This window comes from Molothrus ater, chromosome 3 (assembly GCF_012460135.2).
Source record: "Molothrus ater isolate BHLD 08-10-18 breed brown headed cowbird chromosome 3, BPBGC_Mater_1.1, whole genome shotgun sequence".
Lineage (NCBI taxonomy): Eukaryota > Metazoa > Chordata > Aves > Passeriformes > Icteridae > Molothrus > Molothrus ater.
In genome coordinates this window covers 97,981,775-98,003,816 of record NC_050480.2, presented here as the reverse complement: position 1 = coordinate 98,003,816, position 22,042 = coordinate 97,981,775, and the positions used below count along the sequence as shown (strand labels likewise).

Genomic DNA, 22,042 nt, shown 5'->3' with positions numbered 1-22,042 from the left:
ACTGGTCTTTTCCTCAGTGTTGTATGTACACTAAAGGAATTTAATTTTTGCTGTTCAGTCAGAAAACAAACAATCATTGCTTTACAGAATACTTGAATTTTTGATAGGAAACCTGAACAGACCATCAATACAAAAATGAAAAATCTGTGAATATTAAGATATTAAATTATTAGAAATTATGGTATATCCACTTTATCAGAGAATCAGCATAACTTATGAAGTATGTAATAGAATTCATTTTTCTAGTCACTGTAGAAATAGTTCTTAATTAATGAATAAATAAGCTAAATTATCACACTTTTAAACAAGTAAGTTACTTTTGAACTATGGTAAAAGTAATTTAAGACTTGTCTCTTGTTAAGAATCAGAAATATACTTTAAAATTGTTTTAAAAAGGGATTTGGGTTTATTGAAATATAGTCAGACTGAAAAAAAAGATGTTTCCTCATGGTTCCTCAGGAATAGATTCATCATTTATGCCACATGGTTAACTTTTTAATTCAAATATTTTTAATAACCCTAAAAGATGATGTTACTTATGTATCTCGTATAATAGCATATAAATACATGTCAGTCTAGAGTCTTGCAAACACATCTTTTAAAAAAACTTACAAATACAGTTACATTTGCAATTTCATCTAGAAGTTGTGCATTTTTTCATGTCCTCTAAGTCACTAATTCCTATGTACTGAAAATTGTTAAGGAATATGTTCCTATGGTATGGGATCAAAAAAGTACTTTATTATCCAAGACCTTTTTCTTAAATAGTTCTTTGGTACCTATTGAACATGCTCAACTTACCTCTCCTTGCAGGGGTAAAGTGGCATTTTCATCTATTGGGAGAAATATTTATACAGAAAGTACATCTAAACTACTTTGAACAGGAGAAACTCTAACAAAGAGGAAAAAAAAATACATTACATACAAAGCACTCTGTACAAACTACTGAGTACTTTTAGAAAGTACTGACAAAGGGTAGCAGGACCTATATGGCCAGTAGTGGGAATCCAGAGCCTAAAGACAATGAAGAGCTGTCTGAGTTTAGAAGTATAGAAATGAGTTATTCAGAAGGAAAAAGAACATGACTGAAGCAGACTCAGATGACATAAACTGCAGGAGAAATAAAAGTCCTCTAGTTCCTCTTATAAAAGCTGTCTGAGAAACTTAATTAGATTACTGGAGGGCCCAGCTCCTCTTTTTTATAAATACAGCATTTTACAACATATGTTTATTATATTATATATAATAAGCATATGTATAATTTTTAATTTCCTCAAAGACAGTATCTATTATATCTCATGACTTTGAGAACTGAATCTAAAATATTTAGTTGTGTCTTTAAAACTACCATATATAATTCCTTTGGACAGAAATAAAAAAGCCGATGCTACTTGTGGTGCTTCTCTAATACAATAGTTAACCATGATTTCCCCACATTACTTTTTTAAAAAAAGACAGTCAAAAATCCCCTTTGTTTTCCATAAATTTATATGTACCTCCCTGCATCATATTAAAAAAGTACAAAATCTCTATGGTATGATTACTAACAAGTATATGTGTTTTCTATAACAAGTTCTAACAGATAGAAAATTAAAATAAGAATAAATTATTTTTCAGATTTTTTTTCTAATATTGTTATTTGGAATACATTACAGGTTTGTTTTTTTTAAAGAATTACCCTGCAATAAAATAATAATTTTGATAAAATATCTTATTTGAAATTTTAATACTATTAGAAGTTCCTACCTCTAAGGGCTTAGATAGATAACATTTTGGTTGCATTAACAGGTTTATTATAACTTAATTATCAAGGATACTAATAAATGAAGGAAGAAAGAATATTACAGAGCTGTGGCTCATATATGCATGGAGAAAACATGAAAGGCTAAAACTCAACTCAAAGGTGAAACTGTATTGTGTCAGACAATAAATGCTTTTGTATTTGTATTCATTTTGAGTAGAACCCTTTTTTCTTACACATTGTTTTTCCACAAATCTTAAATTGTTTTAAATCAGGCTAGGAATGACACTGAATACCCACAAAAAGGTCTCACCTTCGAGAAATAAAAGATTTGAATAAGATCTTTATCGCATTTATGGGTACAAATAATCTCTAGTAGGCCATAGACCTCATTACAATGTTTATATTTGTAGATGAAACATTAAGAACTGAAAAATGCAAGAAATTCCATTATTTGAAGATACTTAAATATTACAGATTTCATACTTAAATGAACACTAGTTTCTATAGTATGCAATCTCTCTGGTAATATTATTTCATATTTTACATCAGCACAGAATGATTATGATCCATAAAAGGGATGGAAAGGTTATACCTTTGGTAGACGCAATGAAAAATAAAACACAACCACTATAATTTCAGAGCAAACTTCACTTTTGTCAAAAATTCTTTGCTCATAATGAGACTTTAATCAGGTATTTATTATGTTGCCATGATTACAGTGTATGTTCCATAATTTTAGCAAACAGGTTTATTGGATTAAATATTTTATGAGTAATACATTTGCAATAAAAATTGGTACAATCATTTGTGCACTTACATAATTACTTTCAATAACCTGAAGTAAATTCTGTAATCATGATTAAGGCTCATCAGGCAAAGTTATTGGTATAGTTTGATTATATGGAAACGTTGAAACAAATGGATTTGATTTTGCAGAACACAGTCGTCCACGAGTCATGGTATTATTATTCTTATTTCTGCTGGTATTATTTTTATTATTATTGTAATAATTCTACTACTACTATTACTACTGTTTTCTGGTTTATATCTTTTAGACTAGAAGGCAAATTTTCTTCAAACCAAACCACTAAACCCCAACAAAAACAAGTGGCAAAACCAGTCCCCTCAAAAAACCCACTACCCTACTTAACATGTGACTCTATATATATCTATTAATGTAAAAACATCATTAAATTGCCCAAGTTTTTTAATGTCATCTTGCTGATCATTAGCATTAAATTAACAATTAAATTACACAGTAACATTTGCTTATTTATCAGAAATACTGAAAACTTCTGAACATTATATTCACACTGGATAATTCAAATGTACATGAGTATGAAAGACGGTAGGGAATTGTACATGCAATATTTCTGACAATGGTTAAGAAAAATAAGAATTTAGAATTTTTCTGAAACAGCTAAAGCTTTGGTTGGGGGTACTTTAGATAAATGCAAATGCTATTGGAAGTCTACAGCAAATCTGTTTACCCATGCAGAAGCAGTAGAAAATGTCATTTTATGTGCTAAACTTTTTTAAGAAGCCCCTAGATTATTTGCAGAGTGACTGTTTATTTCTCTGTCAGTTCTAATACGCTGTAGGCATTAGATTTTTTTTCTGTATTGTCTACTTTCATATTGTCTTACCTACTTTTAAGCCCTTGAATCATATTATTCCAGTGTCATAAAAATGGACAGTTTCCAAGTTTCATCACTATTTGCAGGAAAAAACATAGTGATGATGATCTTCTTTGCAAAAGCTCTTTGAAATCTGAGTTCTAAAAATATCAGCAGTTGTTTTGCATCAGTAATATAAAAAACTTGTGTATATTGGATTTTTTTATCTAAAAATAATCTGTTAGAAAGGCAATTGTTTGGACTACTCATTGGACATACTCAAAATTAGTAAAACCCTGGCTTTGCAGATGATTGAAAACTATCATAATTTGCATTCTCTCATGTGATATAGTAACACTGTTTCATGAAAAGAGTAGGAATGTCAGTGAAGGTTATTAAAGGGGAAAGCCCTGCATCTTGTGTTTATTTTGGAGTTTTTCAGCACATAGCATCAAAATGTGCATAATATAGAATATTTTCTTCAAGCACTGCCTTGGAATGTGAAGCTATTCCTATTTTTTTTTTTAATACAGACACTTTTACTACAAAACCATCTCTTATATTATGCTCTGACAACACATGAATGTTATACTGAATAGTCACATGTGTAATGCAAACAACCTTATTTGACAGCTGGGAGTTTAACATTTTACAAACAAATGGCTCTTTAGTAGTATCAATATGGTATTAATAAGCAAAACATGCCTATGCTTTTAGTCTTCAGTGAATTTAAATTTAGGAAGATGAGAGATTACTGAATAGTCTAACAGCTGATTTTCAAAGAAAGTGATTGAATCTTTTTTGAAACAATTATCCTTTACAATAAAATCACCCACTTGAGCATGTAACATCAGAGTCATTCTTACCTGCTTAGAAGTTAAATCTTTGTGAAAATAAAAGCCACTATAGTAAAAAACTTACCAATCAGTCACTATATAAGTTAAAATCCGTGAAAAAATTAATAAAGGAAAAGTTGTCATCAGTTTTCTTCTGTACTACGCTAATTGACAATTAAACACTAAGCCTGCATTTCTAAGCATTTGTGTAATGAATAAATAACAATTTCTTATTAAGAATCCAGGGGTGTGCAAAAAATGAAAAAGAAATTAGGCAGATGACCACGGACAATGGTACTCCAATATGCAAGAGAAAAGGAAAAAAATTGTACGAAGCTATATTTTACTCTAAATGAGATATCATTAGGCTTCTTTTCCATTTCTATTTTTATGTGTATGGAATGCTTTTTAATTAACAGACATTATGAATACAATACATTAACAGATGTAGTTTCTAGAGAATCAATTCATCTCATATGAAAAGTAAATTCTACCATCTGAAATAGAATCATTCTGTTCCATACAGCAATTTATCTTGAGAACAGCTGCACCTCTCTAGTCCTTGAGAGAAGAACATCCTCAATGTTATAGAAGCAACCACTGAACCTTCTTTTCAAATCAACCTGATCCTAGACAGGTCAAAACAGAATGAGGCAGCCACTCCTTGCATAAGTGAGCATGAAATGCCTCTGTTCTTCCAGTTTATGGATGTGGCACCAACTGTAATTGTCATCCATGGTAACACTTCAATTCCTAAGCAGTGGTCACACAATCAACATTTTGCCCCTTTATATTTTCTGAGATATTACAGTCATCCTGTCTGATGGAACAAGTCCACAATTCCAAATTTTTTCTTGGTATTTGTGTCATGATAGTGTCTTGAAGCTTCCAGTCATTAACCACAATCCCAAGAAACCAGCCAAAAGGGAAAAAAGTGAACAGACGGGTAGGCATTTCCACAAAAAGCTCGTGACTGAGGGATCATTTGAACGAACCACGAAGATGAACAAAGGCCTAACTTGAACAAAACTCTTTTCACCTACAATATCTACTCATTTAAAAGGAAGACAAAAAAAATTTGGAAGATGCCTTTCAGGTTGACACAGAAATGTTTTCTCCGTTCTTTTCATCACCTGACACAGTCTGTTTCCTTTGACTCAGATTACACAGTAAAGAGGAAATTTGAACAGGCTGTAAGAAAGGATTTTTTTACAGTGGACTCTAAGGTCAGATCCCTTTTGCTGAATGTGCTTCACAAGTTCCAGAAAAGAAGACATTTCTCACACTTTTACAAATGTGATTTGTGTTGATCCTTAGTATTTTGGGATATGAAGTCAAGGTGAAAGAGCTAGACAAGAGGGTAAGAACATCAAGAAGGTTGCAAATACACAGGAGCTTCAATGAAACAAAAGTTGAAAGATGAGTAACATCTACAGACACTGAGTGCTAAAATCTATGGTAGACATTCTTATTCTATTCAATCAATCTGGCTTTAACAAGTGGGTTATGTAATTCATTGGCATCTATCTGAGACGCTGATAGCTTCAATTTTATGCTGTTTATTTTTGAAATATATAATAATACCTTATGCACAAAAACAAATACGTTCACCCTTAAAGAAGTCTAAAACAAGACTGTTGATAGGACTAATCTTAGCATCTCCATCTACTTTGCAAATGTTTGTTAATTAAAACCCATTTACACCCAGGTGAAAGCTTTCTATTTGATAATTTATCTAATATGCAAATAGGTATTCTGTACATAAACCCCCTTCAGATATAGCTTTGGTAAATTAAGATTTTGCATTGCTTTTTCTATACAATATTTTATACAAGAAAGCCACACAACTAACTGGAAAAAAATAGATAATAATTTCATAATGTCTATGAAAACATTGAGATCACTCTCAAATATACAGTGAATAAGGTATTTGTAGCTTATTTGCCTGTGACAACATCCTCTCTCCTCAGGGGCTTTGGAAGCTTTTCAGCTATTTCCTAGATTTTTTATGTGACACATCAGATGTCTTAATATTACTGGATTTTTCACTTAAGTCATATTCAATTCTAATAAAAAGTCATAAGTAGACCTATAATGTGATACGTTAAACATATTAAATATTATATTAAATATATCTAATGCCATCTAAAAAAGTTGCTTATTAAAATACAAACAGATATTTGTTTCTATTATAAAAAGAAATCTTTTTTCTTTTCAAAAGAAAAGCCCTACAGAATGCTTTACCAGATTTATCTCTGTCTGAAATACACTACTTTAAATTAAAAGTGTGTTCCATGTATTTCAGACGAGAAGTTACTCTTGATCTTATGGACAATGATAATCCTGCACGGATTTAGTACTGCATTTTACTGGGAAAGAATATGAACTAGTCTTTTTGTACAGTTGCTCTGTTAATGGCTTATGGTTAGCCAGTCTTGTGACTTCAGCTGATTTTTATGATTTAGTTTGCAAAATTAGAGACCTAACAAGTCTTTTGTATAATTTTCTATATATTCAGTAAAATCTAATATCAAAATATCTAATATCTAACATTCAATGAGAAATTAGGAAGATGGAAAACTTACTAAGTATTTATAACTTAGTATTTAGGAGAAGTTCTAATCAGTATAATGTGTTTGATCAGCTTATTAGAACTCTAGCTCATCAGCTGATTAGACATGAATTGAGAAAATTACTGATAAAGGGAAAATTCCCTTTTCTGATTATTGCTTGTGCTACCATCTAACTTTTTAATCTTTTTTAACTAATTTAACTTTTTAAACTAATTTACCAGAAGATACTGTAGTAGGGATAAAGGTATAGGAAAAAGTAAAGCGTTCAGATGACTTTTAAGGGCATTTTTGTTTCTGAACAAAATAGCTACTATGTCTCTCAAAATAATTTGGCTGCTAAATGTCTATAGAATTCAACAGATTTTTTCCATATTCAGGTTCTGGTAAAAGCATTTCACCTGTGGCAGTTTCAGCAACTTGCTATGGATACCCAGTACATCATTTTATTTAATGGTCATGTTCAGTCTTAGTAAAAGAATGAGGACATTCCTTTACATGGACAAAGAGTTTCATACATTTCCACTGCTCTAGTTAAATTACCATGTTATTTTCTTTCTTCTTTCAGGACATAATTTGCAAAGTGAAAATACATTCAGGTTGTAAGATATGTAATTTCAATGTAGCTATCTTGTAAAAAAATCATTACTAAATATGTCATCTATATGTCTAATATGGAACATAACTACATTATTAAGAGAAAAATAAATTAACATGCTAGTTCAAAATTATAGTAGAATAGTGTAATGATTTATCACATCAATGAATAATTTTCTATACATACATTAATAATTGTATTTTTCTTGAAGTACTGTCTTTGCCAGTACACCCTGTGTTTCATTACAATGAAAACCTACTGGATTTTAATTTTGGTCGTTATCAATACATTATTATTATTTTAAAAATGTCAGTGTTTAACACAATTATCTATGCTATGGGTATGAGGGTTTGGCTATATATCCCTACATTTGCTTGCATAGGTAAAACTAGATATTAACCTATGTCACTTTTCAACTATTCCCTAATGTCCACTGGTATTACACTTGTGTACTTTTGACTTTTCCCACTACAAATGACAGCAAGAAAAAAAATCTTCGTATTTTGTCATTTTCTTGTGCTTTCTGTGCTTTTCTGTTAGTGCATTAGTAAGCATTACCTAGGGTCAAACTATCACAACCACCAAAAACATCTTGAAGCCTGCAGGGTTGTAAAAGTTTTACATACTTCTGTGAACTCAATAGGACATCAAAAATTTGATGCACTTCCTTTTTGACAAAGATTAACAGGAACAGAAGATGGCTTGGCATGAATCCATTTTGTGACAAAAATTGCCATGAGAGTACAAAATAGTACAATATTAATTCATTTTCATGAAAATGATGGTAATGAAAATGAGAAATGGCATCAGCTAAATCCATTTTCATTACTCTGTTATGATTGCAATCTTGTAGCTCTCAGCTAGTGGGCTGACTGAAGAGATCTATATTTTAACCACATTTTTAATGTCTTTGATGAAAATCTCCTTGCCATTATGTACCATTTCACTCTATAGTTTGAATACTTGCTTTAAAAAGATTTTAGATCAGTTTTAGTTATCTAAACATGACAGAATATTTATTAATGAACCTTAAACACAGTTCATAGGAAGCAGTCATGGAGCTCTGAAGAAAGTGGCATTTCATGACCTGATCTGTGAAAATGCAGAAACCCCCATATTTCTAATATATTTATGTAAAAAAGAAAAAGCAGAGTATAGGACTGGAAATTCTTAGCTCAAACTGGTTTTCCTTTAAAAAAAAAAAAAGTGTACTGTTTGGATTCCATAAAATTTAAAAGAATTTTGTTATAAGTTAAAATCAAATTTCCAAGTTCATTAACCTGGAATTATTTTTAGTTTCTTTAGATTTTTTCTGAGTAAGCATAGAAATATTTTCTCATTTCTGTAATATTAAACTTTGCTGGGTGTGAATTAGGAAGAAACAAGTCAATAAATGGCATTGCTAACAATAAGCCTATTATTAAGTTTTTGTATATTAACACAGAGAAATTTATACCATTTATAAAAAATATATACAATTTAAAATCCAGAAAGATCACTCAAAATAAAGCTCCAAAGAAACACATTCTGATTTTAACTATCCTACTTATTAACTCTATTTTTTTTCCACCAGCTCATTTTGTATAGTAAGACTGCTTCAGCTGTATCAATAGTTTTACTCAAAATTATGTCAGCATTTGATTTAAGAATGTGAAGATAATAATCATGTAGTTATTATTTATAAAAGAAAAATATCAATTTGTACATATGCTTCACTCTTTAATATAATCACATCCAACATATTTTAGCTTTACACTTTTCATGCTTTTTTGCAAAGCTTAAACAACTCTCTCTGCTTCAAATTTCCAAGCACCATAGAACCTGACAGTCCAAGAATAGGATAGACTGTAGTCTGTAAATACAGCCCAGTGTTTCAACAGAAAAAACTGAGTAGTCTAACAGATGCACAGCTAATTTAAGCATTCCAGCTTGACATTCCAGTTTTTGGCTTTTTGAATGAGCTTCCTTTGTGTCCATGGTCTCTAAGTTTTCGCATTCTATCACTGCAGGACAATCTCTGTAAATGAAAAATCCAGGATTTTCAAAAAAATCCAGGACTCTTTCTTTGTCATTTTGTAAATAGAGAGAGCAAAGTGCCTGACTATCAAATTGCTTCAGCAAATAAAATCCTTTTTGTGATTATGGCTAAAAAGAGCCTTCCAAAGACAGAATAGAGACCTATGATACTCTCTTTTCACAGTTCTCCCCATAACATCAAGAAAGCTGGTGACCAGAAGCTCTTGATAAAGTGATAACAACAACTTTCTGCCATGGTAGCGTATCACAAGCCTGCCTGAGACCATGTGACACGAAAATGAGGTAGGTCTATCTCAACCTGGCCATCTCCTGCATCTCCTTTCTGTCTGGCCTGTTGAATGCAAACTGACCAACATGAAATCAACTTAAAAAGTAGGACAATAGAGGTTAGTGAAAGACCTCTGTGGAAGGTTTTTCCATCATGCATTGAGCTTGTGAAAACAAACACCTTAAAGTTTTAGAATACAATTTAATAAAAAAAAATTATTTACTGCAGTTGCAGTCTGGATGCATATGCTCTTCTAACATCTGCTTCCCTTTTTATAAAAATAATTTATGCAAGTTTTGTTCTTAAAAGGAAACAACAGTATAAATCTTTGCACTATATATCCACGTCTTTTTGTGTGTCTGAATTTAATTTTTTTTCTTTATGATAGTTTCTGTGAGCTATGGATCATTGTATCAGTCAGACTTTTTATTAGCCTGAGCACTGTTTGCCTTCTCTGCAGTTGAAAGCAGTGGTACATTTGCATCAAAACAATATATGGAAAACCAGGAAAAATGCACAACTTTTAAAGTGATTTCACATAATTTATTGGCTATGCAATTCTTCAGAGTTCTCATGACAAAGCACCTAATAAGAATAAAACCTAGCTAATTAATCTACTCATTTCTCAAATACATAATAAGAGTAAAAACAACCCAAGAATGATTAACATAGTGCAATTTTGAATTAATCCTATTGTCTTGCCTTCTACCATACACCTTACCCTCCAACATTAAATCTGACTTTTTATTCTGAAATCCTAATAATATTCAGAACTGACCCATTATCTTCAAAGTGTAATCATGGTTACTCTTCTTTTTTCATCCTTGCAGTTTCTAAGTTTTAAAGTAAAAGAAAGCAGATAAAGTATATTGATTCTGGATGGTATTAAGCAATAGTTCTGCTCAGTACTTTATACCATCTGAGGATTTATCTATTTTTCAAAAGAAAGTTGTTCCATCTTCACTTGAAAAGTAGTTTACACATTCAATTGCCAGGACTTACCAAGGGAGAGTAAAATTCTAATACACTATATAATGCCCATTTCAAACTTTTATTCCAAAACACCCTTGAAATATTAGCTATGTTGGCCTTTGTCTCTTTTTTTACGCATGGAGTCTTTGTGTCATGTCTAGGTATCTATCTGCTTAAAGATGTCAGGGTGCTGCCTCACAGGAACCAGCTGATACAGTTCCCCTAATGAACAAAATGATCTCTGCAGGCAGTGACATCAGACACTGTCTTCAAGGTGATTCAGGCTCTCATGAAGAGTTAGTGCTATAAAATTGCATATAACATTTCTTGAAAATCATATCTAGGGCAGTTTTTGAAGAGAGCTGTGCCAGTGTAGACAGCAGGGAATAACAGCACTCAAATCTCAACGTAGTTAAAATAGAACTACTTGAACCAAGCAAAAGCTGACTGGTCTGGACCATCTGAAAATTGGTCCTGAACACCCAGTATCTCTAACTGAACTTCTTTGTGTAGGTTCAGTGATTTTTCCAAGGACAGATGCTATATTAAGTTGTAGTGCCCTTCACAAGGGTGCTGTGAATAATACTTGACAAAGAACCATTCTTCTATTTCCACTGTATATTTTAACACTCAGCTGGTAGCCAGGAGACATGATGGCTCCTGGCTAAATTCACAGGAAACATACAATCTTACAAGAGTTGGGATGATATGATTGAAAGAGAAACTTAGAAATGATTCTGTTATTAAATCTAAAGCATTTAGTAATAGATGGACTTAGGTCTGATACTAAATAAAAACCTAATCCTAAAACAAGAGCCAAATGAACAAAAAAGAGCAAAAAATATGCTTATATATGCACATATGTATATATATATATATAAGATTCCAATCAAACTAGAAATGAGATGAACATTAATTTTCAAACATATACTCCCTTAATCCTCATTAGGAAAATAGTATTCTGTATAGAATAGGAAAGGCATTTCACTGAAAAGGAATTACAGGCTATACTAATAACCTCTTACAGCAATGCTTCTTTAGCAGATATGAAAAAACTAAATTCCGTATCAATTTTTTTTTTCTGTTTTTACAATTTGGGAAATTAACATGTGCTCATGTGCATTCGATTAATTATTTCTGATGTAATGAGTTCTTTTTGTTGTTTTCCTTTTCTCACATCATCCATGTTTTCTTAGATCACCTGTTTTTCCAAACTGCTGGTTTTGTATGACTGAATCATGCTGCATAGGCTTTGTCCCAGTGGAACAGGTACAACAGGCAAAGCCACTGGTCTGTAAGAAAGAGAAATGAGTAGCTTTGTGTTTATAATAAACACATGTAAGAGTGTCAGAAATACAAGAACTGAAGAAAAAGGACTTGCTGCTTTTGAGCAAAAGCAACTTTCCACTGTCATTCTTGTTGAAAGCGATGGGAATTGGTCAAAGGTTTAAAAAAGGTATCGCTCAAAGGGAATCCAAAGAGCCAGGTTTCTGTTCACCTTGAATTCTGTAGCAGTGTAAATACCTCTGAATGCAAAGGAAGAGGAGTGATATACATATATACTTGACTATTTTAGTAGCTCTGTAAGTTTTTTGAATTGGCTATGAGTGTACATATATACATAGATATATACATATAGATACATAGATATATGTCTGACATAGATATGTCAGAAAATCCACTGCAAAACTGTCTACATAATACTGTTGCACTATAGCACCAAAAGCTTAAAGCAACATTCAAAGGTAACAAGAAAAATAGCAACGAATGTGTTTTGCTACAGCAAAATTTCTGTAATTCTTTTAATTTGGGAATACTGTAGATTACTGTTTCAGACTGTGTCTGACACAGGTAAGAACTATGCTTTATGTCTGTTTAACAGCAACTGAGAGGACTGTTCTTAAAAGTGGCAGGCAAATTATGTCCTGGTACACTGGTGACAAGATCTCAGAGACTTTAGTTGCTCTCTGTCCTGGTTTTCATTACTGAAACTCACAATTGTTTTACCCTTAGCTGCAATAGTGTAAGAAACAAAACAGACTTTCTGATGCTGAAAAACAGCCTTGTTCTGCAGCTTTTATACAATACAGGGTCTAAATTAGTCTCTGTAAGAATATGGTTTCCACAAGTATACAAAATAATTCCCATCCTGCTGATGTGATGGGTATAAACAGTTTACACCTTGGTCTCAAGTACTACCATTCTTATAGGTCCAGAAGTACACATATCCTCTTTGAATAGTCTCATGATATATGTACACAACAAAAAAAACAAACCAGATTTCATAAAAGCAAGAAAACAAAAACAGAAGACTATACCAAGTGGTTGCACTAACACCATTAGTTCACTGTGTTCAATTTTCATCTGACACAGAAATAGATTAACACTGACATATTTTATCAATTTTTGTTTCAACATGAGATGCTGCCAGTAACACAGCATAGAGATGCCTTAAAACACAGTGTAATGGACTTTCTATATAAAATAAAATCCAATAAAAGAAAATAATTCAGTGTCCTGCCTTAAGTACAGGATTTCCTTGTGTCTTTAATAAAGTACTTTTTGTGGGCAATCCTTGTATTGCACAGTTTATGATTAATGTGCAAGGCACCTTAGTATGGCATGGTTGTTTTGTTACTTCAGGCAGCCCTCCACCTCTGGGCCAGCACTTGGTCAGACTGATTTGTTCTTGGCAGGAGGCTAAGAACATTGACCACTTTCAGTTGCACATCATGACTTTGGGGGTTTGTTGTGGGACATAGACAAAAGTGTTATTTTAATCATTTCAACAGTGTATAGTTTCATCTGCTAATCAGTCACAGCCTCTGCTTTTAGAAAGGGGCAGATTAATGACAGTTTCAGAAAATACTGGTAAAGTTTATACAGTGATTTGGTAGTCTTTGATCAACTCCATACTAAATCTTATGATTAATTCTTATTCTTGACAATTATTGTAATCTAATCAATTCCATACTCTTATTTTCATGCAATCATTGTAATGAGAAAAGAAAATTGCACATAATCTTTTCTTGCAATAAAGATTACTGCAAGGATTTGACAGGGCCAAAAATTAATCCCACCCACTTAATCTTAAAATTGTCTTCTGCTGTCTGATTCAAATGCCGTAAGGGAGGTGACTTCTTGGACATTATCAGTCACAAAAGCCACACAAACAAAAAAAACAAACAAACAAAAAACCACCAGGCCTCTGTTTCCTTCAACAGAGAGAATCATCATTCACAGATGATAAGTAAGTGATAAAGGCTTCTATTATGCAAATTAACAAAGAGGCAAGAAATTAAGTCTTTTAGGTTAGCTAAACAAGAAGGGGAGTAGGGATGACCAATTAAACTTTGGTCAAATTGACATGTTCGGTAAAAACTCCTCTTCTTTGATATTGGGTTGAAAATTGTGTAGTAGATCAAAATTAAAGATGCTTAATTCATCCTACCAGTCTTAATTCTAAAAAAGATTTTCCAACATGTAGCTGCTTTTCACCCTCTTCTCTCACTTGCAATTAAGGCTGCTACCTGTACTATGCTACAAAGGTAGATGGAGAATAGTTTTTTGTTTGTTTGAATGAAATATATTGGCAATTTGTGTAAGAGACAACATTTCCTCAAGATAAAGAATATATTAAATTATTCCAGTTACTAACATAGCGTGAATAACATACCTTAGTCTTTTGCCAAACTAGAAGATAAAAGTTCTGCAATTAAGAGAAATTTCATGGCACAGAAAGCATCCTCTATGTTGTAGTCATGGGCTTTTAGGCTCTGTAGTATTTGTCAGTGAGCATAACTTAACTAATTTAGTCACATTGCTGTACTGATTGATTAGAATGCATTAATGCCAATGGGCTAAATTTACAAAAGTTGATAGAGGTGGTTCACAACTGAGTTAGCCTGACATTAGCTTGGAATGAGGAAACTGAAACAAAGAATTGAAGAAGAACTTGACTAAATACACCATTATTTAAATAATCATTCAAGTATTGTTTCAAAAATGGAAACGGAATATCCTTTCTTTCTTTTTTTATAACAAATGCACATCTCACAGGAATATGGAAAGCAAGACTGCTTTTCCTGTACATCACAACCTTTAGGTAAGCAGCAGGTAGGTTTTTCATGTTTACAATAGCTAATGGTTTTTAAATGCAATTCATGGTACTTTATATGAAAGTCAGTGTGTTCAAGACTATATTGTTGCTATATTGCACTTGTGGTTATAGAAGGGGAGATGACATTTAAGAGCAAAAGAAGACTATAGAGTTTTATAGCTTTTTTAAACATATATTTTAAGACTATTGGCGTAAATGAGGCACAATAAGCAACTCAAGAGTTTCAGAGTCCAATTCCAAAAAAAATCAGTTGTCTCAGACTAAATAGCAATATTATCATCTAATTTTAAAGCAAGAGAGCCATTCAAGACTCTGACAAGGTCATAATGTCCTAATAATTTTCTCCTTTAGATTATAAATCACTATTTAATTTTCACAACATAGATTCAGCCTGTACAGATGCAAAAGCTGACAATGGATGAGAATAAATTATTTCCTGGATGACAAGTGAGGAAAATATGGACATATTTGTAACAGAAAGTGATTCATCCATGTAGTTGTACAATGATAAGGACATTCACTTTTTAAATATTAGTTAACCTAAAGGTGTCTTCACACATGTACATGAGTATAAAAAACTACTGTTCTTCCAGCAATGAATAATTTATTTTTAAAGGGGGAAAAAATGTGCTGTAAAGCAGCAAGGACAGAAAAGAAATTCTGATCAATAACATTGCATCAGAGCTACTTTATAGCTTGCAAAATGTCAGGAGTATCCAATGAGGTTTTCACCTAAAGTGTACATAGGGTAAAACTGGCGACACAGAGAGATCATGAGAAGAGCAGTGAATATCTGTGTATACACCAAGTTTAATGTCCCTTCCATGGACAACAAATAACAAGTTGAAGTTAATCTGATGAATATAGAGATCATCATAAAAGGAAAAGCTGATGTTCCTATACAATGACAAGCTCTTTGCTTTAAGAAAAGATATTTTTCTAGGAAAACTTCTAGGAAGTATTGTCCCCAAAATTTGTAAAGATTTTCAGACCCCTGATTCCTATATGTTTCATAATCTTTCCCAAGAACGCTGCATTGAATAGACACAACTGAAAAGGATGAAATGACAAAAGAGGAAAATTACAAAGGTAATTGGTAGTGTTTTTACACTTCCTAATTTTCATGCCCCCTTTATTTTTTCTTTTTTTACAGTTTTCCCAAAACTCTATCCCCATAGACAAAGCTGCAGCAAATATAGGGGGAGAAGGATGTAGTAAAAACAAGGGCAAGTATGTGACTTCTGATGTCCATAGCTGTCAACTAGCCACAAGTTCATGGCAAAGAGGGAGCATGGTAACAACTAATAGGCTCCAGAATATCTCTCTGCAGCTCTGCAAATGAAATTTTACAAAAAGAACATAGATCAAACAGAAAGGTGCACTACTCAGTAGAAAGACTGCTCAGCTCTTCATTTTGGTTTTCTGAACATGATTTCAAACACAGTAGTGTATAAAGCAATGGGAAAGTGCAGGGCTAAAACTATAACTAAAGGAGGAGCTGTGCTACATAGTCTTTACTGTTGGATGAGGAATGTGTTTTTTAAGTGAATATCCTAATTGTTCCTCCTTACAGGGCTTCAGATCACATCACATAGCACATGAATAGGATTCCTTTCCAATAAAATTAAACCAGAACATGCACTCCCAGTGTGTAACTAATAAATCCAAATGCTAACAGGCATTCAATCTCCAGGTAGAAACTAGAGTTAATCCAAAATAAAAAATCCTGAACTGCATAATATGAATACCAAGTCTTCCACATGGATTGTTTTTGTTGCCAAGAACCATTTCAAAGCTTTCTGTGTTGTACTGAAGCTTGCTGAACAATGCTACCAGAGACACAAAAAGGCAGAATGTCTGACATTTGCACACAATTCCCAGCACACTCTCCCAAATTTCTTTTGAACAACTGTTGTTTTCATCTGAAAAACAAATATTTCTCTCAATTCATGTTTCCCATTAAAGAGCTGAGAGTAAGACCAGACAGAATTTGAGTTGAGACATTCAGAACTCTATTTAATTTCTATTTTCATCTGACAAGCTCTATTAGTAGCACTTCTCCTATGAATATTCCTTTTTTGTGACTGAGCAGTAATTCTAAAGTATGAAACTATGTAAACATTTTCCTCTTTGAATTGTTATCAGTTTACACTGAAAATTACCTTATAGTGGGCTAAAGTAATGTTTTCATATTAAAATTGTCAAAAATATAAAAAATTCTGAAGATATTAAGAAAATATAATTCATTCTTTCCTTTTTCCACTCACAGAAACCATTCTTGCTCTTTGTGCGAATGTGGTTTTTTTAGGAAAGCAGATAATCTTAGCTGATTTCCTGTTAATGTTGCTTTACTTTACATTTCGGTGTGTACTTAGAGTTGCCAAAGTCATGCTTTGTAGAAAAAAAAGTCCAGTCCTGTGGTGGGCATCAGGTACTGGAAACTCCATTGCTTCCATTTCTTTTTTCCAATTTTCCATATTCTAGCTTTATATTCATAGAAATATATCACTTTCTATGTTATCCACTAATAACAATGTTCTATATTATTTGAAAAATATTTAAAATATGTGAAATAGTGAAATATTTCTATTAAATATATTTTAAGGCAACCTTATAGTCTTTAATTTGAAAAGTTACATTCACAAATTCTGTCACATACAGTTATGTTCAAGATTTTTGCCATTATCATCAACTCCCTTTCTAATGTTCAGCATAAATGAAATTATATCATTGCTCTCACCAGTGAGAATACTCACCCTTCCAACCTATTTATTGTTAATTAAGGTGCCATCTAATTCTTTTTAAATTCAACACTGAAAAGACTAATTTTGAATAAGATTTTTTTACTTTTAAGTATCCCATTTTTTCTATGGCATTTATATGATGATCACATTTATTTAGACATGCTATAAAACAATCACAAGCACTTTCAAAGATAATACTGCAAAAATATAAAAATTAAATATGTAATAATTTGGTAGTACAAGCATTGATGTCAAGTTTACACTTCTGTCCAGTATTATTTGGCAATAGAATGTTGCAAATGATAGATATCTAAGTACCAAAATGAATTTCATTGACAATCTGCAAAAAAAAAACCAACTTCTTGATTTAAGCATTTCACAAACATTGTATTAAAGAAAAATTTAAGTTTCCTGGTAAAATATGTAGTTACATAAGAATAAAAGAGCATTTGTCCAACTGGCTTAATGCAGGTCTAAAAGAAGTGGAGAAATCATTTTGTATAAACTAGAAGGAAATAAATCACTGACCTTTTATTTAGATTTCCTTATTTATGCATATGGTAACATTTTCGTTTTCCCCCAAGAGAAATCTGTCAGCTCAACAGGCTAGGACCAGGCAATATTTTACACAGACTCTATGCATTTACAGAAGACTGATAATATCTCTATTAAGAAACCGATACTTTAATACCCTAGTTCACTACAGGTGGACCTAACTGGCCCTCCAATCAAAATCCAATCAAAACACCATCACCATTGGCTAATTAAGAAACCACCCTTTGGGTAACACATCTCTATAACAAATCCTACATGTTCACAATGCCAGGTGCAGCAAATTAAGATAAGAATTGTTTATAATTCTTCTCTCTGGTTGTCTTACAGCTTTTCCCAGAATGATGCCTGGGAAAGTTGTTTGTTTCTCTCTGTGGCCAGAGAGCTGCTGCTACAGGAAGCCATAATTTTGTCCATTTTAAGACAGAGTATGTAATTTCTACTTCAAAATTTGCAGGGTAAATGCTATTTCATGAAAGAAGAAATGTAGCCTTTTAACCTAAGTAGCTCAGGTGTTTGCTAAATTTTCTGCGTCCTTGTAAAATTTTTTAAATACCAGGATTTGAGTTTTTCTGGGTATTTTGTTGAAGCTAATTTCATAAAATACATATGCTCTATTCAGGGAGCAAGAAGAGAAAAGCATAACTGCATAAATTAAAGGCTAAGACCTTCCTGAAGAAAATTCAAGAAGAAGCTTAGACCTTGTAGGAAGCAGAAGACTCCTGCCATATTAATTTCTTAACTATAAAAGAGAAACAGCTCCACAGTTTCAAAATTACTGCCTATCTTTGAAGAACCTATTATCACTTCTTTAATTTGTCACTTTAAAATCTTCCAGGCCTCTTAAATTCCCCCTTCTGATGAAGGCCAAGATGCATAACTCTTGTTTCACACCTAATATCTTTTTCTATTTTTTTTAATAGTGCCCACTTGATTCCTTTTCCTTGGATTGATGATATGCTGTGGCAGCGATCCATCTGTATGCTGCTAGGCATGCAAGAAGCATCCACTCAGTCTGTGAGCAACTGGTATTTAATGAATGAAAAAAGGGGCCCTATATTTCCTACCTTGCAGCCACTTACGTGCGTGAGCAGCTTTCCACAACCACTGCTTTCAGGCTCCATAGTGTAATTACCCTGTTCAAGTCCTGTTGTATTGAGACATAAAATGAAAGCAGCTAGCATCTTCCAAAGGAAGATTTCCAAAAGAACACACTCCTGGGAGTCATACAAAAGCAGGAAAACTAGTAAGAGTTTGGGGGCTCAGAAGGGTCCTATGAGCACAGCAGTGTCTTGGCAATGTAAAATATGCCAAGATATTTTACAACCTTGATCAATAAATATTGTTCACACAAAAAAAAAATCCTTGTCTCTTTTAATAAATATTTATTACCATTTATAATTGTTCCAATGATTGGACCAATCCAGAAAGTCAATGTTGAAGATATATTTATAGCTAATATCAGCTTCTTCATTCTGTACCTTGGAAATCTTTATAAACCTTAAATATCTTTCGCATTTTAGCAAAAAAATTTATGCTACATTCATTTTAGGATGAAGGTGACTTTTACTACAGTTCTTGTCTGAGGCATGCTTTGCAATATACACATGGTCATCAGAACTTTGAGTGACAGATTATTATCTAATCTGGCATTCCATTTGCACAAGCAGTTTTCCAGTAGATTTGACATTGATCATCTGTCCATTTGATTTGTTAACTTCATAAAAATGTGTTATTTTACAAAATGACTAAAAGCTTGCAACTCTCTATAGAAATGCTGTTATTTTATATTTTATTTCATCATAAATTTGTTTTCCAGAGAAATTACTTTGGTTTGTGAAACCAATCGCATTATTTTTCTTTCTCTATCAACTCTCTACAGCTAAATAAACCTCTGGAATTTGGGGTTCAAATGTGATTAACCTGACTGGCACAAGAAAAGGGAAGCAAGACTGACAGGACAGGGAGATAAAAACAAAATGCAGCAGTATGGACATGAAATCCTCATATTACAGCATGTATCAAAGTCAGTGTCTGTCAGCATGCTCCTTCTATAATAAATCTAATTTTCTTCTAGATCTTCTCTTTATATACCAAATGTTTATAAAAAAAAAATCAGAAACCACAAATCAAGACAACATATGACACTAGAAATTAAAATCAGCTCTCCCAAATGGTTTTGGGAACATGAAATGTCTAGGTTTATTTTTGTTGAATATCATACTATGTAATTTTTAACATTCATTACACAGCATTTTCACAAAGACGATGTATTTTTAAAAGAGGTAAATATTACAGTCTGCCTATTTCTTCCCTATTCTTGCAAAAGCTCACTGATATTATTTAAGAATATGCATAAAAATGGATGGACCTGTGTGCAAACAGCCACACATTTTCTGCAACATAAGTGCATACAGGAAGGAAATTATCCCAACTTTGGCAAACGCATTCATAATTTCTTAAAATTTGCTCATAATTCTTTTCTAGTTGTTTATAATCTAAAAAAAAAAAAAAATACTAAATAATCAAGATTAAGATCAATCCAGACCAAGCAGTACAGTAATGATAAAAAGATGTAAAGTAATGATAAAAAGATGTTTCCATCTAGCCTCAAATACTCAACTGTGTTTCTGTGGGCAAAATTATTAATAATTATTTACGTGCTTTTCATGTGATTATCTTCTCTCTTGTATCATGTCATTCTATAGCAAAAGTCAGCTACCACTTAAATTAACTGGAAAAGGCCCCTGGTAAATTACCATGATGGTCCTGATTTCTTCAGAAAAGAGGTTTAACCCTGAACTGGATGAATATTGTCTGTTAGTGAAACTTCTCAAAGGCTTCTTACTAGTCAGCAGAATTATTTAGCAAAATACTTAAAAATTAAACATGAAACTATAGTTCTATTTTAAATGGCATTCACAGTTGTATAAAGATTAGTCTAATGCATAATGGTATTATTTTAGTACAAAAACAAATATAGAAATAATTTATGTCTGGAGATGCCTCAAAAAAGTTAAAATTATCAATTCCGTGAAAGTTCTTGATACTTGCTACAGTATCTCTTCATCTCAGATATGTCCCTTCTAAATAAAATATACCTAAACATATTCTCATATGTGCATAAACAAAAATGTGTACTATACCTGTGTTGCCTTTTTTTCTTTAAATCTTCAGAAGTATAAAGGCACAATGTCTTGGTTTAACTTGAGCAATATAGGCACAGTAGCAGCTGTTTGATTCAACCTATGCCACAGCTTTTGTACTTACCATGATCAAATTTTGTTCACCAAAAACTACAGTAGTTCGTGCCTATTTCTGACAATGTTTTTAAAAAAGTATCAACTACATTTTGAGTTGATATTGCTTTCATAAAATGGATACTGTATCTAAGTAAAATTCCATAAAACAATCATGCATATTTTGAAATCAAACATTGCAACAATATTATAAAAATATAATGGGAAAGAACAGATAATTAGTAAAACGAAACCCAAAACTCCTCTGATATGGGAACTCTCCATGCTAGTTGGTTGGGCTTCTAATGGCTTTCAGTAGATTTGTCTGCCTTAGAAATGAAAAAGATACTTTCTTTGGCTTTAGTGAACATAGGAAAGCTTTTATTTAGAATATGCTGATAAGTACAAACATTCAATTTCTAAATTCCTTTCAGAAACATTTTTCTTTTTTTTTTTTGTAAGAAAGCCATGCATTATTTCTGGTCACAGTTTTTAATTATCATTGCTTATTTTTAGTCAAGGATAGTGGTCTGTTCTGTGATCACTAACTCCTAAACCAAGCAAACTTGATATAACCTGTATATGGTTTGCTATCATTGGCCTGGAGAGGGATAACAGAGTAACATCAAAACTAACTTTAAACACCTTGGGAATATATTCATCCTGTCACATCTATAACAAAATCATAGTAAAGCTTTCCAAGATTTGCTATTTTAAATAAGTACTAAAAGCTATTATGCATTACA

The 22,042-nt window shown here is 32.3% G+C and overlaps 1 pseudogene; it reads left to right on the top strand.

Annotated features, from left to right (window-relative positions):
* LOC129046630 (uncharacterized) overlaps positions 1 to 22,042 on the top strand; it is an 80,943-nt pseudogene that overhangs the window by 42,728 nt on the left and 16,173 nt on the right.